At 42.2% G+C, this 24,875-nt stretch overlaps 1 protein-coding gene and 1 pseudogene across 1 annotated transcript in view; both read right to left on the reverse strand.

The window, feature by feature from the left end:
- Positions 1-24,875, reverse strand: part of LOC126416474 (ATP-binding cassette sub-family G member 1) — a 449,674-nt gene that overhangs the window by 275,036 nt on the left and 149,763 nt on the right. The gene's annotated exons all lie outside the window — the stretch shown is intronic.
- Positions 15,129-15,245, reverse strand: LOC126417875 (5S ribosomal RNA; annotated as a pseudogene).

Raw genomic sequence — 24,875 nt, forward strand, 5'->3', positions numbered from 1 at the left:
GATACTCATGCGGGAGGATGCATCACCTATGATGTATTGGCCATCGTTTGTCACAGGATGGATAACGGTAGAGCAATAGATACAGTTTCAAATGAATAAATCACGAAACAACCAAATTACAATCACAATCACAGAATTCCAGCGTATTTAATTCTGGGAAGACATGAGAGCAACAGAATTAAATTATGTACACAGGTTTTCTTGCTAATTTTTCCAGGAAATATTGTCAGCCTGTCAGACGGTAATAGTTGTCTTGGGGCAACGTTTCGACAAGTGCCCTATTCATTTTCTCTTGGAAGAAATCTATCTAAATGTTGTTTCTCTGCTACACTATTAACCATCTGAGAAACCGAGAGGATTTTATCACCATTCTTGTCGTTATAAATTAGGAAAAGAGTCACGAAAACACAAATAGTTCAGGGAAATATCAAACACTTTGCACCCAAACTGAGTACGATATTACAGCTTTACATTAGCCCGAAACAACGAGAAAAAGATAACAATGGATAAAATTAAGTAATTATGCACCTTCGAAACAAGAGGTTTCGAGGTAATTCTTCACTTAAGGAACGTGATAGAGAAACGCCCATAACCTCAAATGGTGATGCTTATTTATATTGCTTTAAAGAATGGTTGCATTGGATGTGGTGTGCTCTTGCCTCAACTGGATTGCTTAACAATGTCACCCTGCTAATAATCGTACAACTCACACTTAACGAGGAATTTTTCACATACACAACATATTGCCAGAGGTTGAAGTCATGAAAAAGTGTTACAACTGTCTTAGGACGAACTAAGCATCAATACCCACACCCTCCATGTTCGAATTCAGCTACCTGTACATTCATTAGTGCAACAATATTTTCAGTTAAAGTGAGATGCATTTGTCTTGGATATGTCACAACTGTTCAGATTTGATTTCTGCTCCGTACAGGCACTACAGCTTAAGGTGAAGTGCAGGGGCAGTTGAAAATACCCCAAGAAAGGAACGACTAATTTGATTTTAATCTAGTCATCGTACTGTTGTATTGAAAGCAGTTGCACAGGCGCCAGGATTTCCACCTGCATGCGGTAAACGAATGAACAAGTGAAATGTAAATATTTTGTCACGCTCAAGAGATGCAGCTCTTGTAGGGCGGCCTGTTGTCGAACACTGCCACCATGTGCTGATACTATATAACAGTCATCTGAAATCAAGCAGCAAGAAGAATAGGAAAGACAAATGATTTTAACACATTTGAACACGGATAAAACATCAGGACCAGATGTCGCACATGTACTGCATTGCCCAAAATTCCTCGACTCCGATGAAATCGACTTCCCAATGATAAACTGTCAAGGTCAACAAATGTGAACGAAACGCTCCGCTGTCCTTTAGCTCGGGTTACAGCAAGACTGGATACTAGAAGCACCAGAAAAGCCACCTGGACTAAGGATCTCCCTAAACTCATTGCTACACGCCGAAGGCAGGAGAAGAGTACATCGTAAGGAAAGTGACATCTTCGAATTGCGGAAGGTCACCCTTTATGAAATGGAACAACGTGAATGGTATCTGTCTCCACACAGACAGGAACGGTTCGGTACATGTGCGCAGTGGCACATAATGGTTTCTATCGGTCCTCGGCTAACACAGGGAGATTATCTTTTAGGTGGAGTACATCACAGTGTACACAGCATGTTCACACAGAACTCCCGTGAAACTGAAATTTCTATGCTACAAGACGATTCAGTTATTAGTGAGGCCGACGGTTCTAAATTGTTTGAACAAAAGTAGACAAACACTGTTGTTAGAAGTACTGTATCATATTCAAGATTTTATGCAGGATGTGTATGCTGCTATCTTCAGTACAAGAATAAAATGGATAATTTTGTTTACTATGGTTGTGTTCAGTCTATTGTCCCCTAGACGGCCGGAGAGGAAGGGGTGGGGGTCATGTCGGTGGAAGATGTTACCAGAAAGATATGCGGCGTCAGCTCAAGAACTTTGTGTACGTCATTTATCAAGCACTTCGGAATTTTCCGTCTTCCATGTACGAACACTCTTCATTCGGACTTGTGGTTAATAATACACCGTCATTCAAAAGAAACTGCCATATTCATTTTGTGAGCAGGAGATAGAATATCGATTTGTACGTGGCTAACATTTCCCTAATCATTGTACTGAATGGTGTGCACTATTCTGCGGGTTCCATTCTTAACAGACTTCTAGCTGGCCTGAAAATGCAGGAGATAAAACCTCATACCATGGATTACAAATTTTCAAGTTTCTGCTGAAATAGGCTAGGATGATACGGATTGTAGACAGTGGTGGGCGATGATTAGATATTACTCCAGTACCTGTGAGTTTCTACGGTTATTGAACGGTGATATATCTGGATGAGTTTCCAGTACTTTCTGCCACAGGAAGCTGTTTCCACAACCAACCGCTTCTGTCATCATGGTGGAATCTGGTACTGAACATAACTTGGGACGCATCTGTAACGTAACATTGTACTTGAAAGTACAGCTTCTAGGATTAAAAAATCACATGATGCTTTCTTTTGAAAGTGCATTACTTCAGCACATAATATTCAGATACACCACCAAGCAATACGTGCCAAATGAAACGGTAGCTGCACTAATTCGAAGAAAGGAGAATTACTGATTGAGCTATAATAAAGCGAACAGTACAAACACTATTACTGACCAGGCATATGAAGGGAACTACCGTACAGCAGACATAATACTTTCTTATTACTATGTGCAGAGTGTAACACTATCTAATCCCACGTGTCTCAACCTTTTTTCCCTTTGGGGCACATAAAAGTGCGTTTCAAATTTTCATTACACGCCGGCTTGTGATTTTTTCCTAGACGAAAAAAAGCAAACAAATAAAGTACATACGTACATAGACTTTTTTAATTATGGAACTACTACGAGGTATATATTTAACAAATTTATTACCTCAAGATAATTCTTTTATGTTCAGAAAGGTATTATAAATCTTGCGACGTATCTGACATGTATTAGCGACACATTAATTTTGCGGTACGGCGGTTGAGAAACGCTAGTCTAGTCACGCGTGACTCAGACGCGTAATTGACACAAAAGTCTCTACTACAGGCAACGTCTTGCGTAATGCTGTTTTTATTGCTGTTTACCGGTGCAAAGAGGCAGCTGTGAGATACCATGTGCAGGCAGTTACACTCGCAATTAGCAGAAACGATCTGTTTCTCATAAAAGCCCTGCTATTGGTCCTGCACATACCTTCCGGAAAATTAACTGCAGAAGAAAAAAGAAACACTTCTGCCCATACTGTAGATTGATTCTACTACATTTGAAATGAATTTACTGTTTTACCCGCTCGTAGCCTGTTAGCCTCACCATGAATCTCAAGCAATGGTCTCATTTGGCCAAATACACCAGCATTGCACCACTGATTAGTACACATTTGGGGGTAAGCTCACGAGAAACACTACTCGTCTAAATCGTACACACACACACACACACACACACACACACATTCAGTGTGCATCACAGCTGTGAATTTATTAAATGAAGGTGACATTTTTTCGCTTAGGCTATTAGGCTATTAGGCAATTAGGGATAGCAGAATTTTTACACTGAAACGAACGGAAGTACATTAGTAGCGTATTCACATACTGCCATACGTCTGGAACTTTGCTTCTAGCTAATTGCTCGATAATGGCTAAAAATCCGAACTAGATGCACAACAAAAAATATGGCCTTTCGGAAAAGGCCACCGTCATTCGCATAGTACTGTTTTGAAACAAAGATTTACGAATGTTGAGAAATTTGTAAAAGATTCCAGAAAATAGTCTCGAATTGGTGTTTGACGGCCAGTCGTCCATGAGGTCATTAGAAACGGGCTCTCACGTTTCAGATGGAACAGAAGGTAAAGTAAAGCGAAAGTAAGGCACGAGAAATCTAAATTCACACGCATTTGGAAAGGCTTTATTGACAACTAGTTCTAGATACGGTTACGTGCTTCGAATGTTGAAACGGCAGAAGCTAATATGACCGGAATAATGTTTATATATATATACATATATATATATATATATATATATATATATATATATATATATATATATATATATATTTCCGGAGTTGTGGTTTGAGAAGCACGAACGTTTAAGAGATATAATTATGTTTAATTTTTGCGTTATAATGTCCTAATGTCCAACCGAAGATTTAGAGCAGACCTATTTAGCGGATATGCTGTTTTGTCTGCTTCCTCCAAATCTATTTTTCTTATCGCTACTGCTTTCTCCTTCTTTACCTGCACAGGCTTTTCCCCCTTTCTTCTAGAAGATCTAGTGCTTCGTTTTTGCATAAACGTTTTTGTCAGTCATGAATTTAGTTCAGTCCTGCATAATGTTCGTAATCGTCTCTCTTAATTTTAGGTATCTTTTTGTTCGGTTTTCACTGAGAGCAAAAAAAAAAAAAAAAAAAAAAAAAAAAACCGATTCCGTTGGTAAGTCTGCAGGTGTTTATTCTGGTAATACTGACGTAAATTTTCTGCTATCGGAGATTTTGTTTGATATAAACTGTGTGATTTTCCTTTAATAAAATTGTCTTTGGAGTTCTTTCTTGATTTAATTAGCGAACTTCTTCCAGAGATAAAATTTTTCAATCCATGTTTTAAACACAATTACCGTGATTTAATGTCTTAATCTCGCCAGCACATCTATTGTGCCTTTTTTTATTCTACTTGTTACACTTGATTCTGGAGCTGGTTTGTATGTTTCATATTACCTTCATTGATCCACATTCTACTTTGTGACGTTGTGTAGCACAGCCTTATCTAACTGCTAAGTTTAATGCACTTCAGTTATATGAATTATCAGTTATATGAGCGCGCGTAACTGCTCACTTGATGTCATATAGCTACTGGAGATTGTGAATATAGCTTAATATTTTAAGTTGCCGACAGGACATTAGGCCTTAATTTTATTCTACGATTTTATTCATAGGTCTTCTGCTCCGCAATGTGCGGAACACAGATCGATCATATCAGTTATTCGTATGATTTAAGGTGAGATGAAGTAGTGTGACTCACTTTGTCTTGGTTAGAAAGTGTGTTAAGATTCTCTATTACAGATGTTGACAACACGTGACTATTTATTCAATAAAAATACAGAAAACTGCAACCAGTTACAGTTTTGGAATACAAGTTTTTTCCATTTACTAGTCTTCGAACCTTTTTAGGGTGATCTCCTGATAATGCACGTTGAAGTTACGGTATTATTCTGGGTATTGGCTCCTTGACAAGAAGAGAGGTAAAAAGCCTATCATTTGTCGCCATGAGTAACGCCTGTACGGCGAGTTGTACCGAAAAATATCTGTGTTACTTACAGCGACAGTATGGGCGGCTTTGTAATTGGTACCCATCTGGCGGCTTCTATTGTGTTCGCCAACTGACTACGGATACACTAGGAGTATAAACGTACAGGGTAAATCACCTAAACTTTGCACCACAAATATTGTGGTAATAGAATATAGTACTGATACGTCGTTTTCACAGAATGGATTGGTAGTCTGCGGCTCGTATTGTTAGCCAACACACAGATTGTAATAATACTTGCAAAGTATATGTTTTGTGCAAACACACACTTTTTTAAGTGGAAAAGTGCCTATTGACATTAACAAATTAAAAATAGGGTAAATTAGAATGTCAGTTGTGTTCTTTGAAGGATTCTAGTGCGAGTCATTCGCAAGATTTTTTTTTTCAAAAGTTTCCACACGTACATTTGTTTGTGCCATTCAACCCGTATAGTTGCTAGGTACGATGTTGTTATGTTTGCTTACCGTGTGCTTGTGTGCACTGCGACTTGTTAGTCAGTTAGTGTATGTCAGACCAAGCAGTAGGTTGAGAGTGGATATGCGGGAAAAGGTGATATGCTCATTGTATATGGGTAGTGTAGGAAGAACGCAATTCTTTCTTGTATGGGGTATGCTGCTCGATACAATTTGAAACGAGATCGTCCGACCAGGGAACATCTTTCGAGTCTTCAATAGTCCAATGTGATTGTCGAGAGGCCCAGGCGAGGCGTGAAGCTTTGTGTCATAATGGGTACACGAGTGGGTCTTCGGCTCCGAAAGCCCATATCGATGAACCTTCGTTGACTGATTCGCACACTGACACTTATTGATGGCCCAGCATCGAAATCTGCAGCAATTTGCGGAAAGGATGTATTTCTGTCACTTTGAACGATTGTCTTCAGTCACCGTTGGTCCCGTCGTTACAGGATCTTTTTTCCGGCGACAGCGATGTCGGAGAGTTGATGTTGTACCAGATTCCTGATATTCACGGTATACTCGTGAAATGGTCGTACGGGCAAATTCCACTTCACCTCTACCTCGGAGATGTTGTGTCCCATCGCTCTTGCGCCGACTACAAAACCATGTTCAAACTCACTTAAATTTTGATAACCTCCCATTGTAGCAGCTGTAACCTATCAAACAACTGCGTCAGACTCTTGTTGTCTTATATAAGCGTTACAGACCGTAGCGCCTTGTTCTACCTGTTTACATATCTCTGCTTCTGAATACGCATGCCTATACCAATTTCTTTGCCGCTTCAGTGTATTTAGATACTCGATAGCTCACTCATCAAACTCTGTAGGACAGTTCTCATTGACCTAGAATCATGAAATTTTGCAAGAAGCAATGTTTCACTGTAAAACTAACTAAAAATCTCGAAAATTGTTAATTTTTAGTTACATCCCATTAAAAGGACTTTTTTTTACTGTTTGTTTGTCCGTTTGTGAAGAACCCTTGTCATCAGGAATGGGTTGAGGTATTAAGCTGAAATTTATGTGAACTACTAAATCTCCGGTCCCTTGACGATGTAAAAAATTTATGCTTTGGAAGATAAGGCCATTTGCGTCACATATTTTGATGCTCGCAAACTCACTCATCAAATCCTGTAGTTGAGCTATCAGTACATACACAATTACGTTTGTATGGAACCCTCACAGGGCGAGACTTGTCGCAGGTCTCTGGTTTTTGTTATGAGAAAGCATTTTAATATCTGTGAAAATGTTTCATATATGTTACTAATGAACATGTCATGACGAACAACATTCAGTTAAGAACGTGTGGAATTATCAAAATTGCGATCTCGTCATTGATACTGACAAGTTGAAAATTAAGAAATATTAAACCGCATAGAAAGTAAATCCCCTTTTTTGAGGTGCTTTCGTTGTAAATGATATATATTTACAATTATTATATCTTTAACAATGTCAGGTCTCCCCACTGCACCACTGGCGAAGAGTCCAACTAGCGTTCTCCTGGAAGAAGTATATTCTGACATGATAATCAACTTATGCTTACTGGCCAGTCATATTAACACGGTCACCCGCCAAAAGCCCGAAAACAACTTCTTGTATTGCGGACCGCTGCGAGACGTGCAGGAAGAGAGTCAGTGATGTTATGGAAGGTAACGAATGCTGCCGGCAGAAGTGGCTGAGCGGTTCTGGGCGCTACAGTCTGGAACCGCGCGACCGCTACGGTCGCACGTTCGAATCCTGCCTCGGGCATGGATGGCGCAAACATCCCCATCGAAGTGGTCCCGCAGATTTTCTGTTGGGTGTAAAACCAGTGAGGCTGGTGGTCAGATGACTACGGTCAACTTATGCTGGTCCTGCTAGAACCATACAATCTTATCCTGGCGCCCACAGAACCTCGCAGATGCATTGCGAGCTGTGTGACTTGCCGCATTGTCTTGCTGGTAGATGCCATCGTGACGAAGAAAACCAAACTGCATGAGAGGTGACATGACCCCAAGGATAGATGCTATTTGTGTCGATCCACTGCGGTAGCTTTCAGAATGACGAGATCACTCATAGAATTCCACGCCCAACATTCCCCAGACCATAACGTCCCCTCCTCCGGCCTGGGCCCTTTCGACGATTATTGCAGGATGGTTAAAATCTTTTGGGGTGTTAGGCCGCGTCGTATTTCCTCTAAAATAATCGACGTTTCGACTCCTCTGCTGGCATCTTCTTCAGGATCTTCCAGTGTCCACTACTGCTAGAACACTGTCAGAGACCAGTGTCACGTTCTCTTATAAAGGGGTTTTCCCGCATTTGTGCTGGAGAAGTGAGAGTATTGGTTAAAATTCTTGTGGTTACCATTGGCGGGCCATCGTCATAGGCTAATATTCCAGCGCTGATGTACAAGAAGGGGCGTTATTGGCTAAAACTATTGTGGATACTATTGGTGGCGCATCGTCATTGGCTAGAAAGGCACTATTCTACTCTTACGCTGGCGAAGAGTTATTGGTTGAAATTCCTCCTACTGCTATTGGTTGGCCGCCATCATTTGCTAGATGCGGAACGAACAGAGCAAGAGAGGGGGAATGTTACTCAAAATATTATTGTCCGCCCAGGTGACTTGCAGCGCGATGTTTATGTTGTTCGTACACCGCGGCCTCGTATTCACGTCCTTGATAGCGGGTAGCCATGATGCCGGAAGCATATAGCCGTCCTCTCTACTGAAATTACAAGCATTCTTGGAAATTTCAACCGCCTCTCGGACCTTTCTTCTATAAATGCTTGTTTCCTTAGCCAGCACACGTACACTATTAAAATCGATATCAGACGCACAGTTCTCATGATGTTCGTCTACTGCCGATTTTACACTTTGTTTTAGCCGCGTGTGCCGTTCGTGTTCTTTAATGCGTTCTTCAACTGTTCTTCCCTTTCTCCTATATACACTTTGCCGCAGCCACATGTCACTTGATGGACGCCTGCATTGTGTAGGCAATCAGGTGCATCCGTTTTGCGTCGGAAAAAATCTTTTACTTTATGTTGACTAAACGAAGATGTCTGGATACCATTTTTCTTTAGAATTCTGCCAATGCGGTCAGTGACCCCAGAAACTAACGGTAACCTAACAATGAGAAGGCGTTTCCTCGTCATTCTTATTAGCGTGATTAATATTCCGCCAGAAAGCTCTTTCGACTGAACAAGTATCATAGCCATTTGCCTTCAATGTCCAGTTTAAAAAATTCAACTCCGGTTCCAAGTAGTCGTCATCGCTGTTACGGAAGGCACGTGAAGACAAGACGGTTGAGCACTGCTTGCGTCTGGGCTGGGTGGTGGTGCGAAGCGGCATCTACATACCTGTTTGTGTTAGTCGGCTTTCTATACACTCTATGAGCTACAGTGTTATCAAATCTTCTGTATACCAGTACATCCAGGAACGGAAGACTGACCTCACTCTCAACCTCCAAGGTGGATTTGATTTTGGGGTCTCTAACAGTGTTCTAGCAATAGTGGACACCGGAAGATCCTGAAGATGATCCCAACAGATGGGTCGAAACGTCGATTATTTTAGGGGAAATATAACGCCGCGTAACACCGGAGAAGATTTTAGTTTTAGTGACAAAGGCCACTAAAGCCTGGAGACTTACAATACTGCAGGATGTTCCACACCGTACACGCCAACTGCCATCTGTCCGATGGAGCATAAGCGTGATTCATCTGGAAAGGGTATGCGCAAATTCCAGCCTTCGTCGCTGATGAAAGCAATCAGCACGAGTGCACGAACCAGGCCCCTGCTCTAGAGCCCCATAGGTTCTAGGCGCTACAGTCTGGAACCGCGCGACCGCTACGGTCGCAGGTTCGAATCCTGCCTCGGGCATGGACGTGTGTGATGTCTTTAGGTTACTTAGGTTTAGCTAGTTCTAAGTTCTAGAGGACTGATGACCTCAGAAGTTAAGTCCCATAGTACTCAGAGCCATTTTGAACCAGAGCCCCATAAGCTATATTGTTCGTTGAACTGTGGTTGAGGAGACGCTCTTGGCAGCCCCTTGGTTCATCTAGGCGATCAGTTGCTCAACAGTTCCACGTCTATTCAACCGAACACGTCTCCACAGCCGTCATTCACCGCTGTCATCTGGTCTGTGGCCCCTGATATTGCCTCGGCGCCGATTTCGGATGGCGCCATTTTGGCATGAACAGTCTGCTTCAACCACAACGGCTCCCGAACAATTTACAAACTTAGCCGTTTCGGGAATGCTTCTACCTTTGTCGTGAAGGCCAATGAGTATGCCCTCTTAGACGTCAGAAACGTCATTCCGTTCCTGCATTACTACAGCACCTGCACTGTTCTCTACGTCCCCCAGACTCCTTTATATACACTCCGTTGCTGGTGCTTCCCCCTACCGTCTGTGAATGGTTTTTGCACGTTGACATCGAACGTAGATCTGGTCCCATAATGTGACTGGACCGCACATAACGCGATTGGACTATTTAATCCAGTTCGTATGGAATCCTCGAGAGAGCCGGTCCTACGCACACTTTTCCGGTGATTCTTTCATGAGAAGGCACTTCAATGTGCGTGAAATATGTTATTTTTGTTACTGATGTACCGGGTGATCAAAAAGTCAGTATAAATTTGAAAACTGAATAAATCACGGAATAATGTAGATAGAGAGGTACAAATTGACACATGCTTGGAATGACATGGGGTTTTATTAGAACCAAAAAAATACAGAAGTTCAAAAAATGTCCGACAGATGGCGCTTCATCTGGTCAGGATAGCAATAATTAGCATAACAAAGTAAGACAAAGCAGAGATGATGTTCTTTACAGGAAATGCTCAATATGTCCACCATCATTCCTCAACAATAGCTGTAGTCGAGGAATAATGTTGTGAACAGCACTGTAAAGCATGTCCGGAGTTATAGTGAGACATTGGCGTCGGATGTTGTCTTTCAGCATCCCTAGAGATGTCGGTCGATCACGATACACTTGCGACTTCAGGTAACCCCAAAGCCAATAATCGCACGGACTGAGGTCTGGGGACCTGGGAGGCCAAGCATGACAAAAGTGGCGGCTGAGCACACGATCATCACCAAACGACGCGCGCTAGAGATCTTTCACGCGTCTAGCAATATGGGGGTGGAGCGCCATCCTGCGTAAAGATCGTACGTTCCAGCACGCGTTTATCAGCCAGGCTGGGGATGATGTGATTCTGTAACATATCGGTGTACCTCTCACGCATCACGGTAGCAGTTTTGCTGTCCAGCGCCATTTGTCGGACATTTTGTGAACTTTTTTTTTGTTCTAATAAAACCCCATGTCATTCCAAGCATGTGTGTCAAATTTTATCTCTCTATCTACATTAATCCGTGGTTTATTAAGTTTTCAAATTTATACTGACGTTTTGATCACCTGGTACATTTCAAGATAAATAAATAACATTCAGTTAACACTGTGTGGAATGTTTAACATCTAGATCTTCCTGTTAGGTTGACAAACAACGTGCGCTGAACGATGTGCTCTGAAGTACCCGCAAAAAAAATGTGTAGGCCACATCAAAGGTAACCGTCCCGGCGATAAAGAGGTTATTAGAGGCAGAACGCAGGCTCTGAAGGCTGCGGCAAATGCCTGACAGAGTTGTAAGCGTAAGAGTAAATTACAAGGCAAGACGACAAAAAAAACCTGCCTTTTGATGCTGCCACGTGCAGACAGAGATCTTCAATAGGTCTTGACATCGGGTCAAGGTGACGAGTAAAGCGTTTTTGAGGGACTGCTTGTGAGGCTCAACCTCTTTTGTTCGCTGTTTGACTGTGAGACGACTAACAGTCCAGTTGATGTGTGTAGGTAATGCATGCTTTATGAGAGGTCCTCATTGCAAATGCAGGAGTGTAGAAATGGCAATTAAATAAGGAGTAAAATATGTGCGAGTTTTGAGATACAGCAAAGAACCAAATCGCCGTTACCGTTTAGAAGAAAACTGATTGAGTGTAAAAAGGTAAGAATTTTGCGGAGCAGGAAGCCCAAATTCAGCACTGGTCAAGGACTTTTGTTTCGGTCAACAGCAAACGCTTGAAATAAGGTCATCGGACTAAATTTTCAAAAACACCACAGACTCCGTCCGAAGAGGCCTCGAAAGGCCCAACGGTACTCACCGACCGTCGTGTCGTCCTCAGCCGATAAGCGTCACTGGATGCAGATACGGAGGGGCAAGTTGTCAGCATACTGCCCTCCCGGTCGTTGACAGATTTGTGACCGGAGCCGCTGCTTCTCAGTCAAGTACCTCCTCAGTTTGCCTCACAAGGGCTGACTGCACCTCGCTTGTCTTCAGCGTAGCAGCGTAACCGCGCGGGGTTAGCCGAGCGGTCTGGGCACTACAGTCATGGACTGTGCGGCTGGTCCCGGCGGAGATTCGAGTCCTCCCTCGGGCATGGGTGTGTGTGTTAGTCCTTAAGATAATTTAGGTTAAGTAGTGTGTAAGCTTAGGGACTGATGACCTTAGCAGTTAAGTCCCATAAGATTTCACACACATTTGACCATTTTTTTCTTCAACGTACGGCAGTGCTGGCCAAGCCTGATAGCGCGTAACTTCGGCGATCTGACAGTAACCTGCGTAAACCACTGCTCAAGACCGTTGGCTAGCACACTGTATATTAGTCCCCTTCAAAGAGCACATTGGTCATTTTGAAGCACTGTATAGAGCTGGTACCAGGCGGTCATTTGCCGCTCATCCCCTCCCCCCACCCCCGACTGCTGACATACGGGAGTTGGACAGTAATATGGAAACACGGAAAACAAAACATATTACCATGACTCATACGACATAGGAAACCATTAGTATTAAAAATAGCTTGCGGTCGTCTCGGAAGGGATAAAAACATGCTCTGCATCGATTTCCAAGGTATCTTACACCATTTTTTCGTTCAAAAACAGGTAACAAGGATGGAGGTGAGTAGCGGACACACAGATTTCTCTCCAAAGTAGATTACAAAGGCTTAATGATATTGAGTTCTGTTGACTGTGGTGAGCAGCCACTAAACTAGTGCGAGCTATGAGAACAGAAACCCTGTTATCTTCGAATGTAGCAGTCACTAAGGTAGTCCTAGACGGTGCGAGCCGTGTGAACAGAAGTCCTGCCATCTTGGAACATAACATCTCCATTTGGGAACAAAAATTGTAAGCTACCATGAGACGGACCTGATCGGCCAAAATCGTCACATTCCTTGGCAATAGCGCGACCTTGCAGAACACCCATGAGACCCGTGAAATACCACGATAATGCTGCCCAAAGCATCACCTGCGACGTTTCGCTGTTGGCAGGTAAATTCGGCCGAAAGTTGGAAAACAGTGTACAGCAAAACTTATCCTACAAAATGACATTCTTCCATTGCTCCACCGACCAGATTTCATGGCTTCGGCTGCACGATTTCCTGTTGCGCGCAATTCCCTGCTTTTGCAGTTCTACTCGTGTTGTCTTGGTGCTGACGGGATTCTGCATTGAATATTACGGCAGCGTCGTCTTTCTTTTTTCGTTACAATCCTCTTCAATAGCCACCTTTCACGATCACTCAACGCACACTTCAGTCGGCGTTATGGCTTAGCGGATGATATTTTTCCGCTCTCGCTTAATGCTGTATAAATCTTCGATACAGAGCTTCTTGAAACACCAAACAATGCAGCTACCTTGGTTACGGCAGAACTCACCATACGAACACCAACAATCTGCCCACTTTCGCGTACACATAGCTCCGACATAATGCACTCACTACTACACAGAACATTATTCTGATCACGACTAGCCGGCCGAAGTGGCCGAGCGGTTCTAGGCACTACAGTCGGGAACCGCGCGACCGCTACGGTCGCAGGTTCTATTCCCGCCTCGGGCATGGATGTGTGTGATGTCCTTAGGTTAGTTAGGTTTAAGTAGTTCTAAGTTCTAGGGGACTGATGACCACAGCAGTTATGTCCCATATTGCTCAGAGCCATTTTTTGATCACGACTGAGACTTGCAACGTGTTGGGGACATTGCCCCGGCGCAGTTCGTCGTCAAATACAACAGCGCAAGCTCCTTGCTTCGCCAGAATTTCTATTTATATTCAAGCATGTAATTTTCATGCTGTTTGCTCATTTTTCGTCAGCCCCTGTACGTCATGGCGGCAAATGGTGTGTATGTTCAAGTCGACTGAATGGAATCAGAGCAGTAACTTAGACGCAGAGGCGTGATAGAATGGTAGAAAGCAACTATCGTGTTTGCACGCTCCCTTGACAATAGGATGAAAGACGTTGTCCAATTTGCTGGTCTATCAACGCGAACTGTCCAGCGTGTTCAAAAATGGTTCAAATGGCTCTGAGCACTATGGGACTTAACATCTATGGTCATCAGTCACCTAGAACTTAGAACTACTTAAACCTAACTAACCTAAGGACATCACACAACACCCAGTCATCACGAGGCAGAGAAATCCCTGACCCCGCCGAGAATCGAACCCGGGAACCCGAGCGCGGGAAGCGAAAACACTGCCACACGACCACGAGCTGCGGACTGTCCAGCGTGTCTACGATTAATGCTGTATCACTCGCATCCATATAACACAGTGTAAGAGCACTGGTCCTAGAAAGATACTTACCGGTTAACGATTCCACCATATCTGGGATCCACTCATTCAGATTTCCATGAACATGTACCAGGATGTTTATTTCAACATACTCGGTAAGCAAGTGTAACGTTTCCTCTTCTTCTTCTCATTCTTATTCGTCCTCGGCTTTCTCTCTCTCTGGGCTAAAGACTGTTTCCTACACCACGCCTTAGTCTGCCTTTAGGATGTCCGTCTATCTTTTCCCTGGACAGACTGTATTTCTTTTACCAGCTGGTGATTTATTTCTTAAGGCTTTCACAATCTTCCATTCACCCATCTTTGTGTTTGTATCATTCATGTTTTCTCTTAAGTACCCACTCATTAATGGAGCGCAATTTATGTTATTTACTAATACTTTCGCTTCTGTTTGTATCTGTCAGTTTCTTCCCTGCCTTTCTCCTCAGAATTTTCATTTCCGTGGTTTCCAAAAGTCTTCTAGGTTTTGATATTTCAGGCCTTATATTTGATCTCACTACTGTTTTGCGTACTCTTGCATCTGAACATACTAAACTCCTCCCGAAAAGGCCATGAAGGCCCAACGGTACCGGCAGGCCGCTGTGTCATCCACAGTCCATAGGAGTCACTGGATGCGGATATGGAGGGGCATGTGGTCAGCACACCGCTCTCCCGGCCGTATGTTAGTTTCCAAGAGCGGAACTGCTACCTCTCAATCAAGTAGCTCCTCAGTTTGTCTCACAAGGGCTGAGAGCACCCCGCTTGCCAACAGCGCCCGGCAGACCGGATGGTTACCTATCCAAGTGCTAGCCCAGCCCACAGCGCTTAACTTCGGTGATCTGATGGGAACCGGTGTTACCACTGCGGCAAGGCCGTTGGCTGCATTTGAACATTCTGCCACTTTATTTCGCCTACGTCATTTCCATTACTGGACAGTTCAATATCACGGTATTTAAACGTCAATACCTGTTGAATAATTGTGTTTTCTTCAACACCATTTCTTGTCACATTCGGTGCTATTTTTTGGCAAATTTCACAGTTATTTTCTGCCAGTGTTAGTGCTATTTTTGCGATATTCAGTGCTGTTTTGTTATCAAATTCGTTTCTCGCCGATTTCACTGTTTTTTGTTGCAAATTTCGATGTTATTTAATTCATTAACCGTGTTAAATTTTTTACCAATTTCACTGTTATTTATTGCCAATTTCGGTGTTATTTTTTGCCAAACTCGATTATACATACCAAATTCGGCACTGGTTTTTGTGTCGAATTCGATGTTATTTTTTGTCAGATTCGGTCTTATTTTTTGTTCTTTTTGCGGATTTTTTTGCCAATTTGGTGTTATTTTACCGTTTTCGCTGTTATTTTTTTAAAATCAATTTTGGGGTTATATCTTTCTCATTTCGGCGTTTATTTTTTTCAAATTCAGTGTCATTCTTATCCTAATTTGGTGCTACTTTTTCTGTGAGGTTTCGTATTCTTTAATGCCATATTCTACATTACCTTTATGCCAGACTAGTTTATTTTATGCCAGATTCGTTTTTAATTTTTTGCATTATTCAATGTTTCTTTTGACAAATTCGAAGCAATGTTTTACCAGATTCGGTGGTTTTTGCCAATTTCGGTGTGTTTATTGCTAAAGTCGGTATATTTTTTTGTCAATGTCGACGTTTTTTGCAAATTTCTGTATTATTTCTTTGCGAAATACGGTCTTTTTTTGACAAATTTGGTGCTTTGATCCAAATTTCGTTGCTATTTTTTACAGTTTTGTTGTTTATACCAATTTCGGTGCTATTTTTAAGTTGCATAGTATGTTACGCGGGAAATAAACTTAATTTAAAATTATACACGAAACTTAGTCTAAAAAAAATAAGGCAAAACACAATTTCAGCATTCAATAACTATCAGTTACGTACTTGGTTAACTGTCGTCCTCAGATTTATAACATTTTTCATACGGGAAAACGACAAATTTACGATATTTCGTAACAATCGCCGATTTCGCGTTATTTTTCGCATTATCGTTTTCGCAGAGTTTTCATGTCCCTACTGATCAACAGTGAATGGAATATCTGAAGAATCATTATCATACTAAATATAACATCAAAGTTGTAACTATTGAACAGTCATCATGAAAACTCTACGAAACATGACATAATAAAACTTGTTAAATATAAAACTGTACGAGGAATTTTTCCTTATTTTTTTACCAGAGTTCACATAAATTATTTGCATGTCTTTACTTTTTGAACTGCAATGAATTTATATCTGTTTCTACTTACATGTGTGCCGGCCGCAGTGTTCTAGCGGTTCTAGGCGAGCAGTCCGGAACCGCGCGACTGCTACGGTCGCAGGTTCGAATCCTGCCTCGGGCATGGATGTGTGTGATGTCCTTAGGTTAGTTAGGTTTAAGTAGTTCTAAGTTCTAGGGGACTGATGACCACAGATGTTAAGTCCCATAGTGCTCAGAGCCATTACTTACATGTGTAAGCGGAACATGCTTCTGCCCTCGCTTTGGGTGGAGTTATTACCATTTCTATTTGCCTGACATAGAAGCAGGAATAGCAGTTCGTATTATTTGACAAGTGACAGAGATGCACACTCATTGGTTGTGACACATCAGCTTTTAACAAGCTGGATGGATATATTGTTTTCTTCTTTGTGAACATATCAGTTCTATGTAGTTATGCATTTTTGTCCTTCATGTTTAAGAGTTCTTCCGATGATTGCTTAGCAGTTGAAAGTTTCGATTGTATTTAGTGCAATCAAGAAAATATTAATAAATATTTCAATAAATTACATCGCGTTCTCCAAGTTTTCTTTTTTGTTGACACAGGAAATGATCACACACATATTGTCGCTTATCAAAAACTCTCTAGCTAGAATTATTTACGAAAATCTTGTTCGTATAAGACGACACTGAGCGGAGGCAGGTAAAGAAGTAAGACATGTGCTCACTCATTGTTCCCTTAATACGCACTTAACATGCAAACATCTCTTTTCGTAGACGAGATTACTCCTTAATAATAACGATGGACGCGTTATGACGCTGGCACTACAATTACAGAAATCGCATCGCTGAGGCATATCTTCCCATTCACACGTAAATCACTTCCCCGGCGCACCTGTTAACAAAACAGGAACTAGAAAGCAGGTGTCCCAGAGTCGTTAGCAACTAATGGGACAACGTTGTGTATTAACGATTGTGGGAAACAGGTCTCATCTCAGTTGGCTTGACATCATAGGAAGTCTCAGAGAACGTACGTTACACCAGATTGCGTTAACACCGCTATTAGATGTTCGCGTGAGCTGGGGTATTCGACGTACAAACATCATTAGATGACAAGGAAATAGTTTCGTATGTGGAGGGAGACGTGTGAGTCAGTTGGTGCGAAACGTCTCGTGGCGGAAGGTTAATGCCGAGAATGATTATTACGTATTTCAGGTATTAATATCAGCAAGACGCATTAAACGATGTCAGCATTCGTAGGCAATTAAGTACCCGGTACACTGATTCTACGTAAGGCCTGCAATTTCCTATCCTACTTCGCTGACTGACTGTCTCCCTCAGATACTGACAGGGATGGAATGAGTAGCGTCCACTGTCTGGACTGTAACCAAAATCTTAAATATAGCTTAATATGAGCTGTTATTTGTTCCCCAATTCGACCCCCGCTTCATTCTTTACCCTCTGATGCGAGTTTTTTCAAGGCGTCTTAGCCGGCAGTCCATAAAAGCACGTTATTAAGACATAGAAGGTCGATCAATACATTTCTGCCAGCAAACTTTTCTCCTTATTTTATATTTGTTGCGTCTTTACACAAATTACATTATTAGAAGTTCACGTTACTGGTACTCCCAGTAATTCCTTCTTATGCCACTTCATAGCACTTAATGCATCATCCAGCAGGAACTGCTAGCAGTAGAAAAAGCTAGTAGCTTGCTGTTAGCGTAAGAAATATTTTTCTGAAATTGCACTTAGCCGATTCGGATGTAATAAAATACTTAAAATAGCAAAATATCTCTCAATTTAAAGTGGTGTAATTTGCCTTCGGGGCAGAGAAATATATTGTTGTTATTGTTGTGGTCTTAGTTCAGTGACTTGACTGATGCAGATCCCCAGTGGTGGTCTCTATATGATACTAGACTTTTACACGCAGCTTCCCCATCGTAAGCTTCGACTAAAAAGTTGCACATATCCATTCCTCCCTCCTCTCTGTGTGCAACAGTTCCTGGAAAGCTCGACATGATGCGATCGTCCGCAGCTCGTGGTCTTGCGGTAGCGTTCTCGCTTCCCACGCCCGGGTTCCCGGGTTCGATTCCCGGCGGGGTCAGGGATTTTCTCTGCCTCGTGATGACTGGGTGTTGTGTGATGTCCTTAGATTAGTTAGCTTTAAGTAGTTGTAAGTTCTAGGGGACTGATGACCATAGATGTTAAGTCCCATAGTGCTCAGAGCCATTTGAACCATTTTTGAATGACGCGATCGGTGGGCAAACTAGGGACACTCCGCATTATATTTGTGCAAAACTTCATCGGATTTTAGCTGTGGTTTTAATTTAGCAACTAACCGGACTTTGAAAATATATATATATATATATATATATATATATATATATATATATATATATATATCCCACGTACATCCATGTATACAGTGTGGTGATAAACAGTCTAATAAGTTCGTAAGGGCGTTGCAGGATAGGTTGCGCCGAGAAAGAGTCGTTGAAAAAAATTCGATGCACTGTTTCCGAACTAATTAGAATCGAAGTTAGCCAGCCAGACCATTGCGCGGACAGATTCAAGCGGTCCGCCAGATACAATTAGTCTCATCTGTTCTCACAGCGTGGATGACAGCTCACGAGACTGCTCAGACGTTGGCTCGGGTTTGACCATTACTGCCGTTCCATTTCCAGGTTTTCTACCGCCCTTTTGCTCGGTTTTAGCAAACCAAACGAAGAAAACGTCAGGCGACCGTCTCTGGTGGGCAGATTGAATTTGGCTCACAACGGCCTAATTGGCTAATTTCGGTGCTAATTACCTCAGAAACGGTGCAATGTATTGAATTTTTTTCTTAACAATTATTTCTCAGAAAAACATAACCTGTAACACCGTTACAAGCTTTTCGGACTGTTTCTGAGCACCCTAACGGCAATAGCCATTTGGGCGCGTAAATAATCTGCAGTTGCTCGCAGCCGCGTAGAGGGAGTTGAGTAGCAGCTGTCGGGATCCTGACTTCTGATTGTCCACACAACTTAGATGTTGCCACTTAAAGGAGGCAGCTGTAAATGGTTTGGCATTTGCGACTCAGGAAAATTAGAGTCCCATTAATACAGCGTAAGGGCTTATGTTGGGGCGGGAGCTCGATGACTGGACGTTTGAGCGACCACCTTTAAGTGCTAAAGGTGATCGTTGCTGCACCACTAACTGTATTGAATTAAAGATCACTTTGCAACTGCACCATCATTTGAACGCATTTTGATTTCACCATGTACCAAATGGCTCGCAAGTAAATCATGCTGATATTCCGTATCTTATTGAATTATTCTGGGAATTCAAAAATGGTTCAAATGGCTCTGAGCACTATGGGACTCAACTGCTGAGATCATCAGTCCCCTAGAACTTAGAACTACTTAAGTCTGCCCAAGGCAGGATTCGAACCTGCGACCATAGCGGTCACGCAGTTCCAGACTGTAGCGCCTAGAACCCTTCGGCCACTCCGGCCGGCTCTGGGAATTGATTTTATATTGTGGGCAACCACAGCTTAAGAATGCATTCTTCCTTTAAAAGACGTTTTAATACAACTTGGCAGAGTGATGGAGGCGTCCAATAATCTCTGCGTTTCGTTGCGAATGATTTGAATATGTACCTGATGATGAACTTAGGTTACTAAACCGGTGGTACTAATAATGAGATATTCAACACCTGCTACGGTTTTGTTTAACAACAATGTGTTCTAGGAATGTTCTTAATTACTGGCAACAGTAATACATTGTTCCATAAAGAAGCTTTCCTTGTCACTACATATTATTAGTTGATTCTCGTGCTCCACATTAAATACGCACAAGAGGAATTTAATGAATTAAATTTTTTTCTTGGACAATTATTCACTAGAAGCGACAATGAAGAATAGATATGGATAAAGAATCCTATAATCAAGTTAGCAATTATTTCTTCGCTCGATAGAGGTATTTACGTGTGGAGTTAGTAATATGAAGAAGAGTGCACACTGAATTGTTTTATTACAGTCTGTTTTATTTCAGTTCGTTGGCGTATCAACGCGTGCTGTCCTACGAGTCTAGATCAACGGTGTGCTCTGAATACCTCGACTTGGGGGAAAAACAACTCCTCCAATAGCGTGCACAACAACATTTTCGTGATGTTCTTTATTCTAGTGGCTTGTGGCAATCAATAGATTGACTTTCGTGCTGCATACAAGTGCTTCAGTGGCTGTGTCATAGAAAGCTACCTACTTACTATCGAATAGAAAAGCTACCACCTTAGGTGAACCTCTGCTTACCGCACGTCACAATACATGTACAGAGAGAAAAATACACCCACTGGACTCTCAAGACATGGATAGAGGCGGCTAGGACTGATTAACTGCATTACATTCTGGCACACGTGATGTTACAGGACGTCATATGCCACACGAAGAACTACATTGTTTGGTAGACAATCTTTTGTCGACCTTTTTTCGAATACCATAAATTTCCTAGAGACCTGAAAGCCTACGTCCACGAATCAGTAGGGTTTTAGAAAGCACCGCTCGTATGAAACTCAACTTGTCCTTTTCTCACATGATATACTGCGATCTGTGAATAAAGAGCGACACGCACATTCCGTAATCCTAGATTTCCGAAAATCTTTGACACGGTGAAAATCTACAAACTGTTAACGCATGTACGAGTATACGGAATAAGCTCCCAATGATGTGACTGGCTAGAAGACTCCTTAAGCAATAGAAAACAGTATGTAGTCCTCGAAAGTGACAGTTCATCAGAGACACGGGTATCGTGAGCAGTGCCCAAGGGAAATGTGATAGGACTGCTGTTATTTTCTGCATAAATAAATGATCCGGCGGACAGGGTAAACAGCAATCTGCAGTTGTCTGCTGAAGTTACTGTGGTAGAGAGGAAGGTGTCGAATATGAACGACTGTAGGATGTTACAAGATGACAGACAAAATTTCTTGAGGGTGCGATGAATGGCGGCTGGCTCTAAAAGTAGAAAAACGTAAATTAATGCCGATAAATAGGAAAAACAAAGCCATAATGTTCGTACACAGCACTAGTAATGTGCTGCTTGACACAGCCACGTCGTTTAAATATCTGGGCGTAACGTCGCAAAGCTATACGAATTGGAACGAGCATGTGAGAATTATGGTAGGGAAAGGTCGACTTCGGTTTATTGGGAGAATTTTAAGAAAGTGTGTTTCATCTGTAGAGGAGACCGCATATAGGACACTAGTGCGACCTATTCTTGAGTACTGCTCGGGTGTCTGGGGGCCCGTATCAGGTCGGATTAAAGGAAGATATAAAAGCAATTCAGAGGCGGGCAGCTAGAGTTGCTACCTGTAGGTTCGAATAACACGCAAGTATTACGAAGATGGTTAGAGAACTCCAATAGGAGTCCCTGGAGGCTAGGTGAAGTTCTTTTCAAGGAACAGTAATGCGAAAATTTAGAGAACCGGTATTTGAAGCTGACTGCAGAACGATCCTATTGCCGCCAACACACATTTAGCGTAAGCAAATTAGGGCTCGTACCGAGGGATATAGATAGTCTGGGTGCAATCAGATATTGGGTTGTACCCGCCCCTTCTACCCGCCATGAACAACATTAGCGCCTAACTAAACTTTAGAATGAAAAAAGAATTTTCCTTGAACGCTTTTATTTTTTAAATGATGAAAGATAAATGATATTTAGTTTTCGTAGGAGTCTTATTAATCCCGGAAGTAGTGTCGAAGAGACAATTGGTATTGCTTGATTCTAAAAAAAATTATTTATATTTATAGAAAGATAATTCTCAGTGCATCGCGGGTGCTACTTACAGCTCCTCCTCAGAAAAGAAAGCTAATCATCCACATTGATGGTAGATACTTATTAGAAAACGTGCTCCGTCTGCACCACACCTCTCCCTGGTGATATTTGCTCCTCTCACATCCTGCAACCCCATTTTTAAATCAACGAAGTCAAAAGGTTTAAACTATATCTACTGCCTGTGTATCGCTAGATTCCTGGCCCCTTACCCCTGAAATGTACAGACTGGAAGATTTTAGGCTGACAATGTTTTGCGTCTGACCACTGCCTCACAGCACTCTAGTAGCCATTACATAATTACTGGTATGTTGTGATCTCAATTAGGTCGTTTATTGTAGCGAAGTGAATAATGAAGCAATTTCTGGTCCACTGTGGGAACAACTCAGAGATTGCCCTTACATGAGATGTTTAAACATATATGTTTCAATTTTACAGTCACGGACGGATGATACAAAGTGCATGTGCCGTAGGTTGACTATGTGAGGAACAAGGAAGTCGTTGTTCACACGTTCGTTTAACAAGCTGGAACCTCCACCACACTGTATCACTCTTTAATGCTAGTATTCGAAATAAAAATGTAATTATTGCTAACTAATATAATCAGTATTACAGTTTTAGGAATAGGGATGATGATAACAACGATCTTTTGAAAATAGTTCGGTTTCGAGTCCCAAACACTAGTAAAACATTTTTTACCCCTTGGAAAATTTCATTTTACCCCTCGCGGGGTAATTACCCCAGGTTGGGAACCGCTGTCTGAGGAGTAAGAAGTGATGGGATTAAGAGGGGACGACTGCGAAGCATTATTTATGAGACTAGGAAGAAGGGTAGTCGGGAGAAAAGGACCTCTGGTACGGGTGATTCTGTCTAGAACACTGTACAGATCTAGAATGGATTTCATAGAAACCTAGAGGGAGGCAGATAATGTTTCAGCAGAACAAGGTGCAGAGAGGGTGGGAGTGTAAGCTGGGAAGAGATATGGGGAAGGCTAGGTTAAGTACATCAGAGAACTTGGGAGTACTATGACGGAGATCCGGCGACCAGTTTTTGTGTATTGAGTCTTAGAAATATTCCACCTGTGATTATAAGCTGTTGGCATTCTGTTTAGTTATCGACACTGGAACGCAGATGTCGCCATCCTGAAACATCTAACCATTCTAACTGACGCAAGCCACGAATTCCTCAAGCGCTTACGCTGGCCTCCCATATCGGTCATTATTGAGAATTTTCCTACGTCCTGAACTGTTCTTAGCCACCTGCCAGCAATCGAGTCACTAATTGCCTCTTTCTGCCACGTCACAGCGAACGATTCCATTCAGCCGTATTAATTCCTACCATTACTACACAGCCCGTGGGTAGACGTACAAAACGCTAGTCGCAGACGCACTGCACTGCTGGCGGGATGCACAACCTAAGTTACATGCTGGATGAGCTATCGTATTTCGAAGTTACACTAAGTTTTAGTTGCTGTTTCACAGATAAGATAATAGCCTACGTTACCGCTCTTTGTTAGAGCTTCTAGATACCTCTGAGGCCCTTAATGTCGACAGGATTTAATGAACGAAAACCGTAATTTTGTACTGACAACCTTGGCTGCGTCACGTAAAACTCCCTCCTCTTAAATTATGTCGCTAACAGGTGGTTACAGGCGGTGTATTATTTTGCTATAGCGGTGCGACCCCTGAGAGATTCCCTGCAGGGAAGACACCTGTTCACAGCAACAGTTTTTAAAGGGGTATTAAATGCTGTGAAGGACTAAATACTTTAAATTTAACAGTATGTTTTGAATTTCGACAGAGAAAGGAGCATTGAAGCAACGTGCGAATATTAAGTTTTGATTTAAACTGGATAACAATGCGTCAGTCAATTTTGAAATGGTGCAAATTGAATAAAATTTTTCTGAGCTTGTGACCGCATTGTAAATATATAATTTTATTGAGTGTGGCAATGGCCACGAAAACCTACGTCTGTATGTTGTAAATTTTTTTTGACAGTGAAGCAGTGAGCCGTAAAAACATTTATAAATGGTATATAAGGTTTCGTGATAGTAGTGAGAGTCCAGGAGCATAACTGACAGTTCGAGTTGTAGCAAATGCTCAAAACATGGCTGAAATTCTTCGAAATCATTGTGGACCTACTAGGTTAATGGAGGAGTTAAATGGTTCAAATAGCTCTGAGCACTATGGGACTCAACTTCTGAGGTCATTAGTCCCCTAGAACTTATAACTAGTTAAGCCTAACTAACCTAAGGACATCACACACATCCATGCCCGAGGCAGGATTCGAACCTGCGACCGTAGCGGTCTCGCGGTTCCAGACTGCAGCGCCCAGAACCGCACGGCCACTTCGGCCGGCAGTGGCGGAGTTAAATTAATTCCTGAAACAACTGCACATCTGATTCTAGCTGAAATTCGGAGCAAAACATTAGTTGTAGCTTTGTGCCCCTCTCAGTCACCAATGATCAGAAAAAGATTCC

The sequence above is a fragment of the Schistocerca serialis genome, chromosome 8 (assembly GCF_023864345.2).
Source record: "Schistocerca serialis cubense isolate TAMUIC-IGC-003099 chromosome 8, iqSchSeri2.2, whole genome shotgun sequence".
In the NCBI taxonomy this organism is placed as follows: domain Eukaryota; kingdom Metazoa; phylum Arthropoda; class Insecta; order Orthoptera; family Acrididae; genus Schistocerca; species Schistocerca serialis.